This window comes from Botryllus schlosseri, chromosome 11 (genome assembly GCF_051294905.1).
Source record: "Botryllus schlosseri isolate E-star chromosome 11, Bs_hap1, whole genome shotgun sequence".
Classification (NCBI taxonomy): domain Eukaryota; kingdom Metazoa; phylum Chordata; class Ascidiacea; order Stolidobranchia; family Styelidae; genus Botryllus; species Botryllus schlosseri.
In genome coordinates this window covers 14,465,874-14,480,185 of record NC_137246.1, presented here as the reverse complement: position 1 = coordinate 14,480,185, position 14,312 = coordinate 14,465,874, and the positions used below count along the sequence as shown (strand labels likewise).

The window sequence follows — 14,312 nt, the reverse complement described above, 5'->3', positions numbered from 1 at the left end:
CTAATTCAAACCTTCAGGTCGCTCGCGGGCCGCACCAATCAACTGATTCCATAATGTTACCTCGAAATCCATGACCTTGTTTTTCACTTGCATAATTTATTATGAAGCATTATACTATATTAAGGATATTCTATTCTAGCAACGATGATTGGTTATAAACGGCTAAAACGGTGTCTCTAACGACGATATAAGTAGGTATATTTTTATGCTCGCTTTGTTTTTGTCGTAATCTGGCTTTAGCCTTGCGCAATGATATATATACAATTATACATTATACATAATGGTATATATATCATTGGCCTTGCGTATGCGTTACGTGGAATACAAGAGATTTAACCGTAAACGCGGATGTTTGAATTTGGTTCATATTATCGTGAAATAGTTATACGCGGGGTTCTTTGGAGGCCGGGAACTTTTCCAATCAGAAGTGATACAGCACTGCGATCACGAATATTTGAATTATACTTCTGCGTGACCAGACTTTCACTAAATTAGAGCGAAATGCCAGTAATCTAATTCTAATCTAATTGGGAAAAGCTGAAAATTTTCTAGTTGTCCAAGTCTGTGCTTGACTATTCTATTCTTCGTATAACCTGCAAATAGGCTAGCGTGTTTGTACTGGCACTACTTATCGGTGATTTTTTCTTAATAAAACTCTGGATTCAGTGTGCAATATTTGCCATCTCGAAATTGGGTTTCAACCTTTCGGTGTCACCGATTGGTTCCTAATGGTGAGCATAGAGCAGGGGTCACCAACGCAGTGCCCGCGGCCCCCAGGTAGTCCGCGAGGACCAGATGAGAAGCCCGCGAGCCTGTTCTAAAATATATCGAATAGCAGCATTTACCAATATTCGTCAGATTATTACCAGAGTGCTTTTAAATATATTGATTGATTGATTTAGCTATTCTTGTTCAAAACACACTAACATGAGACTTACAAATGACAATACATATGTATAAACACTTGAAATGATCATATAAAATATCCTCAAATACAATCGATCATATACCAACATGTTATACAATCACAAGATATCGAACACGTAGGATACGGCGCACTGCGTAGCCGACATGACGGGATGCCATCCACGGTCTTCTTGAAATGGCGGAGGTTCCGTTATAGTAGCTCTACGTCAGAGGTCTCAAACTCAAATGTGCTCGCGGGCCAATTTCCTAGTTTTGATGACGCCACGGGCCGCAGCATCAATGATAGAGATATTTAATGGCTTTATTTGACGGGAACTTGCAGACAGGCATTCCACAAACATCGTGGAAATGTTATTTACTATTGTACTATTAACGCTTGACACGGAAAAAAAATCACATTTTCAAATATTTGAATAGAATTGTTTTTGTGCCGGGCAGAATTTTTTTAATTAACGAGGTATAGACATCATGCGAGAGGATGCATCATGACATCGTAAAACTGTCGGGTTATAATATTGCAACTAGTGGACCTATGGCAAGCAACAACTTTATGTAGACTATTTTAAAATCTACTGATGATTGATCTGATATCAGAGCATTTGGGCGGTGTAGCCTAATCCTATGGTTTTGATATCGTCGTGGTAAGTATAGGCTATTGTTACTGTCATTGCCAAACACAAATTAAATAAGCGCAAGATTTTGCCTTCGATATATCAATAACCACTAGGGATGGTGTGAACGTGAGGTTCACGTTCGTGTTCTGTGTGTGAACCTCGGAAATTTAGAGGTTCGCGTTCACAACAGAACCTTGGTAGGTTCTGCACTGTGAACCTTTTTGGTAAATTGTAATTTGCACTTAATGTGAACGCGAACCTTTTTGAAAGGTTCTGTGTGAACACGAACGTGAACCTCGTGACGTCATATTGCTAATTCCAACCCTATCTTTCAATGAAGTGATAGCCTATATTATTGTACACGATACCTAGCGAAGACTCGGGCCACATAATGTCGCATTCCTGAAGTACATATTGGCGTTTTAAACGTCGCTAAATGTATCAACCGCGGTTATCAAAGGATCAAAGGATAAAATCAATACATTCGTCGTTTTGCCAACAATTTCGACAAGGACTTACCAGGAAATATAAGCTTACGCCTTAATGGTCTTAGCCAGACCGGACAATGTGTTCGGAATCTGAGTATTGCTACATTGATATTGAGCAGAGTGTAAAACGGTTTTTATACTCGCTACCGATACCATAGACAACAAGTTATATAGCAGTAGCCAGCACCTTAATCGCACGGATTTGGTTTTAATGATACAGTAAAGATATGAAGTCGAGATTGACCCCATACGCCCGCTCGATTTTTTACATCAGAAAACGATATCAATGTCATTGATTGGTTTAATAGGCATCATTCGCTGACTACGTATATCGCTCGTGATGTTATGTGATTGCGGGTCAAGCTCACAGCAGAGAGTCACTAATTATTCACAAACGGAAAGCTGGATATTTCGAGAAAATTTTGGTAACAAAAATGCAAGTAAAACTTTTAAGGTTGTCATGGTGCATGCTTGTTTAGTGTTGATTTTTTTATGCTGCCAGCGCCATGCATAGAGTGACCCACAGTTGAAATGCAATAAACTTGAACCAAAGATCTTATAATTAAGTGCAAATTACAATTTACCAAAAAGGTTCACAGTGCAGAACCTACCAAGGTCCTGTTGTGAACGCGAACCTCTAAATTTCCGAGGTTCACACACAGAACACGAACGTGAACCTCACGTTCACACCATCCCTACTTGTAACACTGCAAAATGACCTCCACCTCAATGCCCACCAGGCTGGAGCAAACTTTTGGTGCCTTGTTGACACGGAAAAGTACAGTGGTTTATGCGCAGCAGCTATGATGGTTGCAAGCGTGTTTGGTTCAACTTATCGTTGTGAATCAGCCTTTTCGGACATGAGCTTCATCATCAAAAACAAACACAGAACACGCCTCACTAATGCACATCTGGAACACTCACTCAGAGTTGCAGCGTCAAGTTACATATCAGAGTACAGCGCACTAGTTGATAGCATGCAATGTCAGTTTTCCCATTGACTGATATAAAAACAGATAACATGATGTCCAGTCCAAAGTGTGACATGACAAGTGTCACATGTCCAAGTATGACATGACAAACTAATCACAGGACCAACGGCCAGTACACTTGCAAATCCGATAACGTTATATGTTTAATTCGTTGCCGAAAGGAATGTGATGGTGCGTGGTACACTGGTACATTGGGGAAACTGTCCAACCACTCCATACGAGAATAAATGGTCATCGACATGACATTTCCAAACAAAACAGATCGAAGCCTGTCGGTGAGCACTTTTCTTCGGCAGGATACTCGGAAAATGATATGATTGTCAACGTGTTGGTCGGGAACATCGCGGACTCAGCCCTGCGCAAGACCACCGAACAAAAAATCATCGACCGATTTAATACGTTTCATCAAGTGCTTCATATAGATCGGGGGTGCATGTCACATTACACCATGCGAAGCTGCAGTTGAGAAATTCGGTGCATATGCATTTAATCACTGTATATACGCTATCCAACCTCTTTTTCAGTGCCAAATCTTGCTATAGTCGTTTCAAATTACAATTTCGGTTTTAATGTCTATGACGTCATAAAGGTACACACTTTTCGGACCTGAAAGTTATCTTCTCTGTGATGTCACAATATGCGTATATGTTTGAATTCAGAATCGTTTTGTGTTATTTTCACTTTAGCACCTGACGAAGGAGCGGAGCTCCAAAAGCTCGTGTGATAAATAAATTATTACGTTGCAAGTGGACCCTAAATAAGGTGTGAAAGCAACCAAGATTTTAATATGATTTATTTTAAAATTTGAGGTGACTGTTGTTGTATAATTTATACAAACATGGTGCGAAATAATTCATGATTTCTTAAAAAATCTTAGTGGTTAGCAAGTTAAAATGAGATGTTTTGATTTCAAAGACTCTTAGAAGTCTTATCGCACTGTGATTCCTGCCCAGTGGTTTGAATATCAAATCGGAAATTCAGTCTGGTACGGGTAAATGGCGGGAGTGAATGATAGCCCGTCGCTTCAATCAGTACCCAAAAAGTAGCTCTAGGTTGCAAAAAAGTTGGTGACCCCTAGTATAGAGAGTGAAACTACAATACCTCTGTGACACTGTCGGATGGTTATAAAATGTGGCCTATGAACAATGAACACGCTCGACATTTGCTGTCTTGAGGGAGCACTTAATGGAAGTAGCCTTTTCCCTACTAAAAATCTAAACATTTGTTAGAAATATGCTGGATACGCTTTTTTTCAATCTACCCAGAATTGTTTCAAGGGCCGGATGAAATCATCAGGCGGGCCGACTGTGGCCCGCGGGACATGTGTTTGGCAACCCTGCTTTAGAGAGAGAGACAGGGAGAGAATCTTTATTCGTCCACATTTCAAATCAACATCACACACAACAGAAATACAACACGGTGAAATGCGACATGCCAGGTAGACGGGAGGTTCGGTATGACAGTCTTCAAATCAGAGCCACCCAGGAAGTAGTATGTTGTGGTCCCAATTCCGATTTTGCGAGAGTCGGGATTATGAACCGGAATCGGTTCTTTGAAACATCCAGAGTCGTGATTCGTTGTCAATATTCGCCAATTTCTGCTGGAGTGGGGATGGATAGAAGTATGTGCGACTCCCCATATAAGCCCAGGCCGTGTTATTTTTGGCATTTCTGGAACCAAATGCCAAAACTGCCAAAAATAAAAATTTCGAAATGCCAAAAAGAAGCTATTTTTTGTACTTATGGCATATGCAAAAAATAACACTGCCTGTGCAAAAGGCCTCCAGATCTATACGCACCATACATACATATATGCATGCAGTCATTTCCTAGTTTTTCATTGCCGGATGGGTTATTGGTTGGGTAGTACTAGTGACGGCTGCTAGCCAAACGTATCAGAAACATTTTTGAATTGTTAGCCTATTGTAAGTATTGTGAAGTGACCTGTGTGAATGCCGGTAATGTTGTACGCATATTGAATCGACTATTGAGATTAGATGTTGTAGAAGCACTCGGTTTTTTATCGGATAGATTTGGTCTCCAACATCGTTTTCAATTTGGATTTAAATCTTGCTGTTTGATGGCAGAGTGTGGATACTGCATGTTTTGTGACTTCCGTTTCATAAGAAAGACCAAATTAACTGAAGCAATTTAGATGGCTAATTCGAGTCTATAAACATGAATTCATGGCGATGCCAAAATTGCCAAAAATAACACGGCCTGCCATATAACCCTGCTAAATCTCAACCAAATCGACTCGTATATGTTCAATGTTCATTAAGCATCATATTGTGATGTTTTGAACAGCTAAATATAGCGATTATGAGTGAATCATTTTTCAAAAGACCACGAATAATTTAATTCCACTCGAATATTCGATAGTTCCACTATAGATAACTAACCTGCGGAATTCGGATAGATGCGCAACACGTGATTCACGGTCGAGTAATGCGACCGACGGCAGATTTGTTGTCGCTTCATAGCATGTAACGACAACGTAATTGCTAATCCCATAGATGACGACCCGAACGCTCAAATTCAATAAAGTTGATCTCATTGGAAAGCTACAGTCGCGCTGATTCTGATAATATACATTAAAATCTGATCAGGGCAATGGAACACCCCGAAATACCCTCAAAGTCTGAAAATCGGCATTGTTCTGAACAATCGCAACCACGCAAGGACCGTTGTTATGGTCAATCAATCAATCAATCAATCAATCAATCAATCAGGTTTATTAATATTTTCATCGTTTCAAAACATCACAAGACTGCGATACATGAAAAGATTGGAAGGTGTCGAAACAACTTGGAGTAGCCTTTAAGATCAGACACCCACCTTAGCCTAGGCGAAGTAAATAAGAGGCATGCACACTAAATGAAAAGTAATGCAGAGAATGAGGTGGCATGTGGCGGAGGGCGAGGTCGATGTTAGGTCGTGGTCCGGTAATCCTGAAGACTGGCTAGTTTTCATTTAGAAGAAATTGCTTCTATTTCGACTTGAATGCGGACATGCTGGACGACTGTCGGATAGCCATTGTGCTGCGTCGTTGCGATTGTTTAGAACAGACCTGGGCAAAGAGTGGCCCGCGGGCCAAATGCGACCGGCGGAGCTATCCTGTACGGCCCGCGAGAGGATGCTTGGAATTCAAAACATAAAACTTGCTTTTTGAATGTTGATGCGTAGACTAAAACCATAAGCTGTATCAACTGGACAGGAAATTCGTTTGCTTCGAAGCCTGTTAATTAATACGCCACTATTACGCTACCTACGTGTCTCGCATACGTGATCCATATTCAAAATAAAGTCAATGTAGCAAAATATGAGTATAGCAATTAATGCCACAAGAAATCATTATGTCCAGTTATAGTTTAGTTCAAACCTTATTTGTTGCCATTGTCGCATTACTCATTCTACGACCTGTCTTTCAAATTGTTGATACGTTTTAAAATCCCTAATCCGTAAAACAAGTCAATCAGTGCTCGCGATTACTTTATGACGCATGTCACCCATAAAGGATGAAAAAAGGAAGCTGAAAGCTGAAATTCAAAGAAGGTTTAAAGCACTAAATATTTGTAGGCCTATACTGGACTCAGGGGTATAGGCTACACATTTTAGTTTGTGCCGAGCATGTCACCGAGAATTAGGATTTTAATTAAAGTAGGTCACACGAAGACAAACACTCGGTTAAGGGAAGGAGAATTTCAGAAAAAAAATGCAATATTCGCTCAACATCATGGCTATTTAAGCTGCACACTGCTCGAAAGGCAGCGACCAAGACAATAAGCTTTGTAGGTCTACTATACATTTCAGAGCAGTGGTTCTCGAACCGGGGGCGTGAAAGCATCTGAAGGGGCGTGAAACCGGGGTTAAATGAAAAAGTTTTTCGCTCTTCGCGCGATTTACCCCCAGCTCATAGATATTGCTCTGTCTATTGTCCGGCTTTGATATTTCAGAATTCTCCCATCAACAGTCATCACCTTCCATGCCATCAAACTATCCGTTCGAATTGCTAGCATTCTGGTTGCTCTTTTTAATATTTTGTGCTGTCATGATGAGGGGCGCGAAAAATTTTTCACTGTCATTAAGGGGGCGTGCCTAAAAAAGTTTGAGAACCACTGTTTTAGTGTTTTAATAGTAGAACGTAGATACGGGTTTAAAGAGAGTTGAATATGTATCATTATCATGTTAAACATTGTTTGCAGTGATGACGGCAAATAGATATTTTTTAATTAACCACCAGTTTCTGATTGTGATTGCCTAATTCAACATATTCACACATTTATGAATTACGTAATTTAGAAATAAAATTAAAATACGCTGCAGCATGTAGCAAAAATTTTCACTCGGCCCGCCAACGTATTTTCTACTTCTCATTTGGCCCGCGGAGAAAAATAATTGCCCACCCCTGGTTTAGAACAATGCTGATTTTCAGACTTTGAAGGGTATTTCGAGGGGGTTATATTGCATTGATGAAAATTTAATGTATATTATCAGAATCAGCGCGATTGTAGCTTTCCAATAAGATCAACTTTATTTAATTTGAGCGCTCGGGTTGTCATCTATATGGGATTAGCAATTACGTTGCCGTTTCATGCTATGAAGCGACAACAAATCTGCCATCGGTCGCATCACTCGACCGTGAATCGCGTGTTGCGCATCTATCCGTATAGTAAGGGCATTTTATGGAATTTCTCACAAATCTGTGGACTATATTGTTACCAAACAATTTCTTCACCAATATGTCTGTCAAGGTCTCTTATAACATGTGTTAAAATGTTGAAGTTCAACTCTTGTGGGAAACCCAGAAAAAAAGCTGTTAAATCTGAGAAATTTGAAAAAATGAAAATTAAAAAAAAAATTAAAAAAAATTCTTTATCGCCTATAAGTAACTAAAGATGGGTTTAATAATGGTTTTTCATGATTCTCAATTGATTTTTTTATATTTACATTTTACTACAGACTGTTTTGTGGAAAATATATGGCACTAATGGCATAGTTATACCGTCAGAAGTACACCGTTCAGTAATTCGATACCGAACGATTCAAGAAATTCTGTATACTGTATTACTGGATAAAACACACGTACATAGGATCTAAATCAGTACAGTAATTCCTCAAATACAGTTCTAAGCCATGCAGCATGGACTAAAACGGTATTTTGTGTATCATTCCATTCTGTAAGATGCACGCAATTGTACCGAAGTAAAAAAGCGACTATGAACACAGCACGGCCTTGTGTGAGTTCATTGTCGATGGTTACTGCATAGTTCATTGCTGTTTCACTATTATTTCTGATCTTTGGCTTATGGATCGGCTTGGTTCAGCCTCTCATCTATCCAGGTAACACACTATGAGCAGCGGTGTGGGTTAATTATTATAAAGCCAACGATCCTGAGCTTCAACATTCCAACTGGAATATCTGGATGAAGAGAATCAATGCTAATGATGCAAAATGCACACAGAGATCGAGTTCCTTCCGGTTATTGAAGGACACCCCAATGACCTCAAAACCATCTTCACCAATCTTAAAGAGTGCACAGCTACACACTACACATGGCGCGCTGGGTCGCTATAGTGACCGTCTATCTTCCGGCTAAATATATATAATAAAAAGCATAGACCAGGCTAGTGACTAAGTCACAAGGTTCCGAGTCACAACTCAATCTCACTTTTATAATTTTGACTCGAGTCAAGTCGAGTCATTTTTAATTCACCACCAAGTCAAGTCCGAGTCCAAGTAAGCTAGTATAGAGGGCCGAGTCCAAGTGATCATCGTATTTTGACTCGAGTCCGAGTCCAAGTCATTATGTTCACTGTGCAGTTTTCAATTCAATTCGGTTCAACAACACACCTTTTTCAATTCCGCTCGAGTGATATAGAATGGCTCGCATATTTATAAGATATACAATTAAATAGTATATTCATATTGAAATAAACCCGAATATTTTCGGCTGAAACTCGTCAGGGGTAATCGTCATCAACTATAGTAGAGAATTACCCCTGACGAGTGTCAGTCGAAAATATTCGGGTCTATTTCAACATGAACATACTATTCAATTGGATATTGAAGTTCTGTACCTCCAAGAAGCTCTTTATTATAATATAGTAATTTTCCTCAGTTCTAACAGTTTCTGGCCGTATTTACAAGTATCAGGGCTGAGAGAAGAAATACCAATAATGTGGTAACTTTACTATTCTTCTATGTTACAATGAAATGCCTGTCTTGGCCGTCCTAGTCTCGAGTCACATGACTTGGTTCGAGTCATGCACAATGACTCCAGTACAAGTCGAGTCAATACCAAAATTGACTCGAGTCGAGTTATTTTACGCATTTGAAAAAATGACTCGAGTCACCAAATCGTGACGCGAGTCGAGTCATAACCCGAGTCATTACAACTCTGAAGCAGACCAATTTACCAGCCATTCCAAGGTTGGGTGGTTTTCACCTATATTGAAATCTTATCTTGGATCAATTGGTAACAACATGGAAGATTCTGGGCTACTAGATGTGGTCCAGTTGATATATGCCGGAAGCACAACAGCCAGCCACATCATGGATGGAGGATGTTCTGACAAGACAATCCGCGATCACCTCCTCATCGATGCAGCTATCTATCAACATACCATGAAAATTTCCTCAACTGAGGATGAGTGTGGTGACATGAAGTCCTTCAGGGAAAAGGTGGCTGATGGGGAAATGGGAGCCAGACCAGGAGTACGAGCGAAGGTTTGAAGAAACGTTCAATCGATTCGCAAAAAGAGGGCGAACACCTGCACTTTGGGTGGAGTAGGCTACCACAACATGGCAGACATGCCCAAGGTCTTTATCGGAACCGGATGACTCGTAGACGACAATGGGAATCTGTCCTGCATTGTTATCAACACTGTAAAAAATCTGGTAGATTTACTGGGAAATCTCTGTCAATTTTACAACGAATTACCGGTCGCAGCCAATAACTGTGCGTAGCTTGTAATTTTACATTTTGATATGTAATATTACCTTAGTTTAGCTGTAAGTCAAGTTACCAGAATTTCTTCGCAAAATTACTGACAGTTACTCGTAACTGCAGTTTACCAGGCAATTGGGAATATTGATTAGCTTCATAATCGTTGCAGCCAATATATACGTGGAAATGAATGTTACTGATATTTCATTCTCGAGGTGATTTGACTTGATTCAACCTCGTTCGCGAAACTGGGGTCTGTCGTACGGAAATTGTTGGCCCTAGTACCAATTTTAGTATAGTACATAGTAGGGTACAAGAAACAACTGACAATCGTAGCTAATGTAGTTACACCATAGCCATTATATTATATTATAAGGCTATATGGCTATACGGCCGTTCTCGCTGGTTACGTTCGTTGTTACGGATACGGCTGATAAGTTAGAAAATCAGTTTAGGATGTATAATATTGTTCGGGAAACTAGAAATATCAGCACCGCATGCTCAGTTGACCATTTGCTAATGGCGGACAAGGCGACATGTAATAGGTTACAATAGGATACCGTTACGCGTTACTGGTTTTCTGAGATTCGTAGTAAACAGCCAACGCACAACTGTGACATCACAAGGAGCGTCTCGTTTAGTAAGTACAGTAAGTAGTGAACAACACTTGGGATAAATATCAATTTATACGAAATTAGATGGAAAAGAAAGGAACTATATGTCATGATAAATGTTTCTGTATGAAAGAGAAATAACCTAAGTCAAACATTATAACGTGGCCAGCAAATATTATTGGTGGCATGTCAGCGGATGAATACGACGTATTTCGAAATCGTTCGAGTGTCGTATCGTTATCTGGCCATTATTGAGATTTGAGCAAAGGGTGGAGCGAAGTTTGTTCTGCTTGAAGAAAGTGGACGCGATCGTGGAAGATTCCTAGGAACGCTGAATGGGATACGCATCGTTAAAGGTACAGTACGACATAGTATTTGTTACCGTGAATATCTGCGACTGTGCAATGTGCACACCACTTTGATTTCATGATTGAAATATTTCATTCTCCGCATTCTCTGTTCTATTTTGGGATACTAGTCGACTTATATAGTGACCTGTGACACCACATACTCCGCCGCGGAGGAGTTGAAACTGTTGGCTTGTTTATGTCATTTTCGGGCCATAGCATAGAGATGTTTTCATCCACTGCCGGATTTGTTTGGCACACATGCCACCAGAGTGGAATTGGTGAGGAACCTTTTGCTTCAATACATTAGATAAACTAAGTCATGAATCTCTGCTATATCATGTACAAGGCGGAGCCTTCATCACACAATGTACCAGTACCGGTACTTCAAAACATGTTACCTTATATTTTTGTTAGCCTATTTGTCTTAGTAGTCTTTATAATGTCATGTCTAGGTTAGGAACTTTGCTTTATATAGCGACTTACTCATGAATTATTTTTAGTGGAACTGCAAGATACTAGTTACACAGAAGGAATGAGGACGAGAAAAAGAAATAATTGGAAGTTTCGCCGGTGGTGGAATTAATTCATCTTTTCTTGCGACCACTCGTGTTACTGCATATCTCCTGAAGAAGAATTAGACCTGCAGCAATACTTTTCCATCGATTACCCCTTCATCGTGATATCATGAATGAATATACAGTTTGTTCCACTGTCGTTTTGGAAGTGTGAAGAAAATTTTGCGATATTTTAGCATCGGGTTGCTTTGCGATAGGTATGGATGTACGTACGTTAATTTACAAGTTGGTATGTATCCTGATTTGCAGGGACAGCATATAGGTAGGTAGGTAGGCGGTCTCGCTCTCAAATGTACAGAAGAACATGTAGATTGGATATACCCGGAGGGGACTGTAACATTACAGTCTGGCGTGTAAAGTGAGATTACCGGACGAGTGTAAGTTGAATTTGCATTGACTAACGGTAATGTTAGATTACCACGAAATGTCTGGCTACCGTGCTTCCAAACATTTCGCGGTAAATCGAGGTTTTTATTTTTTACAGTGAAGATGCTTCACACATGCAGGCCATCATCAGTGGTTCTCAAAGTTGTTCCGACACACCTCTTGATGACAGTGAAATATTTCGCTCCCCCCTTATCGTTATATCGAAAAATATTAAAAAGAGCAACCAGATTGTTTGCAATCCGAATGCATTGTTTGGTGGCACGGGCGGTATTATGGCTATTGAGACACTTCTAAAATAGATAATTCCAGTTGAATACTTTATTAAACATAACCTTGTGCAATGATAGCATGTAGCACATATACATTTTAGCGATTTTGGGGCCTAACCTCTTCTAGTATCACATTTGAGCTTAGCTCAAACAGACCTGACCATAATCTAAATCTGACAGCTACACGCATTTACCAGTTACACTTCATTCAAGGATGTCTTCTCATTTGGTGCAAGGTTCGGTATCACTCAAAATCTGGCATATCAGTGTGCGAATGGCACGGCGGAATTTCAAATCGAAATATAGGCCTAATTAGGATTATTGCCATTGTTGAAACTTGGAAGTTTCAGCACAAATTAAACTCATTCCGAGTTCAAGAAAATAACATTTCTCTCAGGTGGCTTCGCGCCTCCCTTCAGAAAAAAAATAGAATACTTTATTAAACATAACCTTGTGCAATGATAGCATGTAGCACATATACATTTTAGCGATTTTGGTGCCTAACCTCTTCTAGTATCACATTTGAGCTTAGCTCAAACAGACCTGACCATAATCTAAATCTGACAGCTACACGCATTTACCAGTTACACTTCATTCAAGGATGTCTTCTCATTTGGTGCAAGGTTCGGTATCACTCCAAAATCTGGCATATCAGTGTGCGAATGGCACGGCGGAATTTCAAATCGAAATATAGGCCTAATTAGGATTATTGCCATTGTTGAAACTTGGAAGTTTCAGCACAAATTAAACTCATTCCGAGTTCAAGAAAAATCATTTCTCTCAGGTGGCTTCGCGCCTCCCTTCAGAAAAAAATAACAACAGAAGATGAACAAGGCTAACATAGGAGAATTTTCAATTGCAACCCCACTGGACTTGACTAACCAACAATGCTCCATGCTGTACCCTCGTAATTGATGGTGGATAACTTCTGTACATGGTGACGTGGGAACAACGTCTAACATGACAGGGAATTGCCAACAATTTTCTGAACTACGTGCAGTATCTGAGTCGTTGCTTTCTGAATGTCATTGTGTTCCTTGATGGTTGCTGCAGTTCACCAAAAATACAACATGTTCTCAAGGAAGACAGCGGCAGGAATGTTGGAACCAGAGACACTACCTCTAACAGAGAGTGCAGCTGTACAACGTTCACTCCGCGCGTATCTGCAGACCCGGGATTGGATTCTTTTACAGAACACGTCTCCGAACCCCAGCGATTACGGATGAACAATAGGCGTGCATGGATATGGACCAATTCGAACACTGGAACCCATGGCTCCTGATGAGCTATTACAGTTCACAGGCTGTAGCCTAATTGTCATAAAGATTGCGACAACCGGATATGCAGCTGCAAGAAGAATGAGGTCACGTGCATTTCGGCCTGTGGAGTGTGTAAAGCCCTTAAATGCAAAAATTGCAGTCAAGATGATGTTGAGTCTGATATTGTGCATGAGAAATAACTCTTCAGTAAACATAGCTACGTGAAATAAAGGCTATTTTGCGAACAAATATAAAAGTGGGTGTGGTGTTTTTCACAAAGCAGAGACCGTAGTGAAATATAAGCGTTAACAATTAAGTGAGAATCATGAAAAACCATTATTAACCCCGTCCTAAGTTACTTATGGGCAATAATTTTTTTTTTTTAATTTTCAATTTTTTTTTAATTGTCAAATTTAACAGCTTTTTTGGGGGTTTCCCACAAGAGTTGAACTTCAACATTTTAACACATGTTACTACACACCTTAACAAACATATTGACGAAGAAATTAATTGGTAACAATATAGTTCACAGATTTTCATAAGTTTCCCTTACTAGTAGGTTAGTTATCTATAGTTCCACCGTAGAAAGAATAACATCGAAGAAAGAGATGTGACATCGGGCACTAGGTCGAGGTGGATGCCAGTTAGCGAGACCCCAACTGGTTGGTCGTTCGGCACCCCCCTATCTGTTCATTTTATCGCATTGTGTGTCTTGTATATCGCGTTGTACATTGCGTGTGTGTGTCACTTTAGATAACTAAGCTACGGGCAGATACGCAACAACCATCGTCACGCTTGCTTGCCCGGAGGAAATTACTGCTCAGCAATCTGAACGCAGCATAATTGCTGATCCCATAGCTGACGACCTGAACGCTCAAATTGAATAAA

General features: G+C 40.0%; 2 protein-coding genes and 1 long non-coding RNA gene across 3 annotated transcripts in view; 1 reads left to right on the top strand and 2 right to left on the bottom strand.

The window, feature by feature from the left end:
* LOC145450774 (claudin-19-like) overlaps positions 1-2,590 on the bottom strand; it is a 28,779-nt gene extending 26,189 nt beyond the window's left edge. Inside the window, exon 1 of the mRNA XM_080329284.1 lies at positions 2,578-2,590. The gene's annotated coding sequence lies outside the window, so the exon portion shown is untranslated. The remainder of the gene's footprint in view (positions 1-2,577) is intronic.
* Positions 1-14,312, bottom strand: part of LOC145451148 (dynein beta chain, ciliary-like) — a 346,083-nt gene that overhangs the window by 323,716 nt on the left and 8,055 nt on the right. The gene's annotated exons all lie outside the window — the stretch shown is intronic.
* Positions 9,897-11,684, top strand: LOC145450923 (uncharacterized). The gene is made up of 2 exons (XR_013918642.1): positions 9,897-10,940; positions 11,435-11,684. It is a non-coding gene; the product is annotated as an uncharacterized LOC145450923 (long non-coding RNA).